This window comes from Puma concolor, chromosome B2 (genome assembly GCF_028749965.1).
Source record: "Puma concolor isolate L17-30 chromosome B2, mPumCon1.1.hap2, whole genome shotgun sequence".
NCBI classification, from domain to species: Eukaryota; Metazoa; Chordata; class Mammalia; order Carnivora; family Felidae; genus Puma; species Puma concolor.
The window spans coordinates 104373382-104376595 of record NC_141671.1 but is presented as its reverse complement, the minus strand read 5'-3'; the positions used below and the strand labels follow the sequence as shown (position 1 = coordinate 104376595).

General features: G+C 46.9%; 1 long non-coding RNA gene across 1 annotated transcript; it reads right to left on the bottom strand.

Moving 5' to 3' along the window:
- Positions 1-2035: 2035 nt before the first annotated feature.
- On the bottom strand, positions 2036-2950 carry LOC147581161 (uncharacterized). Its single transcript, XR_015250859.1, has 2 exons — positions 2480-2950; positions 2036-2380 (listed from the first exon to the last, which is right to left on the bottom strand). It is a non-coding gene; the product is annotated as an uncharacterized LOC147581161 (long non-coding RNA).
- Positions 2951-3214: the final 264 nt, after the last annotated feature.

The following is a 3214-nucleotide window of genomic DNA, read 5'->3' as shown; positions in this document are numbered from 1 at the left end:
TGGGACAGAGAGAGACAGAGCATGAACGGGGGAGGGGCAGAGAGAGAGGGAGACACAGAATCGGAAACAGGCTCCAGGCTCTGAGCCATCAGCCCAGAGCCTGACGCGGGGCTCGAACTCACGGACCGCGAGATCGTGACCTGGCTGAAGTCGGACGCTTAACCGACTGCGCCACCCAGGCGCCCCTGTTTGTTTGTTTTAAATAAAAGGTAGCACAGGGGCACCTGGGCGGCTCAGTCGGTTAAGCGTCCAACTCTTGATTTCGGCTCAGGTCATGATCTCATGGTTCATGAGGTTGAGCTGCACGTCGGGCTCTGTGCCAACAGGGCAGAGCCTGCTTGGGATTCTCTCTCTCTCTCTCTCTCTCTCTCTCTCTGTCTGTCTCTCTGCCCCTCCCCCATTCACGTGCATGCTTTCTTGCTCTCTCTCAAAATAAATAAACGTTTAAATAAATTACTTAAAAATAATACAAAAATCCTATAGTGAACCGACAACACATTTTTAAAAAATTTTTTTTTAACGTTTATTTATTTTTGAGACAGAGAGACAGAGCATGAACGGGGGAGGAGCAGAGAGAGAGGGAGACACAGAATCGAAAGCAGGTTCCAGGCTCTGAACCATCAGCCCAGAGCCTGATGCGGGGCTCGAACTCACGGACCGTGAGATCATGACCTGAGCCAAAGTCGGACGCCCAACCGACCAAGCCACCCAGGCGCCCCAACAACACATTTTTCATAGGCGGTCTAGGAGCTGTTGAGGCAATGTGAAGAGTGGCATTTAACATGACGTTCTCTAGTCGACGGCAATTATGTGCAGGTCGGCCAATCTGCCTTGCCTGCCATCCCACACCTCTGTGAGGAAGGCCTTCCTTACCTTGCCAACCCTGCAGTGCCTCTCTTCCTCAGGATCTGACTCAAGGGTCTCCTACTCCTGGAAGTCTTCCTTGACTACTTCTATAGAACATATACTTATACCCCCTAAACTCCACATGTTGAAGTTCTAACTCCCAAAGTGACAGAGTTGGGGTGGGGGGGCTCTTGGAAGGTGACTAGACCACCAGAGTGGAGCCCTCATGTGTGGATTGCTGCTTGTAGCAGAAGAGAGAGTAGAGAGCTTGCTTCTTTCTCCCCACCACGTAAGGAAACTGAGAAGAAGGCCCTCACCGGACACCAAATCTGCTGACACGGGAACTTCCCAGCCTCCAGAACTGTTGTGGCAGTCTTCAGTCTGTGGTATTTTGTTATTATAGCCAGAGCTGACTAGGACAGCACCCGCCCACCCCGCCCAACTTCCATTGCTCAGAAGGATCTTCAAACCTTCCACCGCACCGCCCCTGTACCCTCTTCACAACCATTTTGTATAGCCCCAGTAAATGGTGATACCTTCTAAATCACAAGCACCTTCCTTCCCTTTCTTAATACTCTGCAGAGCATCTGGCATTTCAGATACCTTAGATTTTTTTCTCAGCAATATACTTTGGGCATTGCATGTTCCTAATTCATAGAACTAATTGTTTAAACCCTGAAAGAGCTTTGATAAACACAAACGCATTGAATGTCCCCGGCATCTTCTCTTTATCCCATTTGTTGATGGGGACTCCCTGCGAGGCTCAGCCTAACAGCGGCGAAAGAAAGAAAAGAAGAGAAAACCCAAATCCCATGACTCCACGACGCTGCAGTGCCCGCTGCTGAGCCTCTCTTCTGGCAGCTTTCTCAGTGTTACTTTTCAGATTGAAGAAACCAGAAGCCCACGAAAACAATAACCTAGAAACAAAAAATCAAGAAAAGTCAAAAGAATTTTGGGGATACCAAAATGCAGCAAAGACACAAGTTTAGAAACATCTTTGAAATTCAAACTAGATTTCTTGTTATTTTGGAGTGGTTGAAAGCAAGTCGGAAGATCCACACATGTAAGACGCCAATAAATACCCACCCTCACCCCCCCATTCCAGTGCTGTTTTGTAAGGGAGTGTGTGTGTGTGTGTGTGTGTTTAAGAACACGGTGTTCAAGAAAAAACAAACAAACGACAAACAAAAACCAGGCCAACCATTTATGAACAAATCTTCCCAAGTTTCAAGAATTTTCTGACAAAATATCTTCTGTCATCTCAGAAATCTCAAAGTCCCCAAAAGCAAACCGATTATCTGAAGGCTGACCTCAGGGGTTACTCATTCATGAGGCCAAGTGTTTTGAATGCCATTGCTAAGTGATGACAGTGGATGTTGGAACACTCATTCTGGCCTCCTCTGGGTAGTCACCTCTCAGTTGACTTGACAAATGCAGCCTTGAGGAAGCCTCACATTTGGGGGGTCACTTACTGATCTTTCTCCAGTCCCGGAGCATGCAAAACAAAGGGGTCAGGTGGACTGCTGGGTTTTACCTGGAAGAAAAATTTCTCCCGAAAACACCACCTTCCCCTCCCCCACCCTGCAACCCCTCAGAAGAACATGGTCTGATGGGCTCATTCTACCCTGCTCACCTTGGACCTTTGTATGAGCCATAGTGACGTTGGGAGAGCCCCTGTGCAAGGCAGCCCAAGGCACACAGCTCCTCAGCTCGGGGTGAGGCCGGGAGCCTGTTTGCAGATGAGCACACATCACTTGCACTCCTGGACTGGGCTCCTTTCTCTGGGAAGAGGCAAAAGAGGTTCCTGCCTTCTTCCTGCTTCGGCTCTCATTTACCTCCTACTCTCACTTTGGTTTTCTGTGACCTCTAACCCAGCCTCTCCAGTCTGATGCACTGGACCAAATATTAGCTTTGCAGTCACACAGATTAAGTCTTAATCTGGCTCTGTCACTGAAACAGTGTGCGATCTTGGGCACGCTATGTCATCGTCTGGAAGAGTTAGTTCCTATTTCTTCTCCTCTTGCCCTAAACCAAAAGAAGCCCCTCTTACCACAAAACAAGACCCAAAGCTTGCATATTCATTAAGGTAGTTCAAAATGATATATAAGACACTCATACAGAGGGGCCAGACACCAGGCAATTTGGGAACAAAAACAGGAAGGACACATACGTTTTTAAACTTCTAGCTTTTGAACCATATAAATATATTATCCATTCCACAAAGGTATGATTAAAAAATAAATCAGAGATAGATCTGTAGAAAAAAATTACTCCACGTAAATCATCTCTGACTTTCCCGCGGATAAATATTATAATAGGTTTACTTTGTTTAATTTAGATTCATTTTGACAAGTGAGCTTTTTATGAA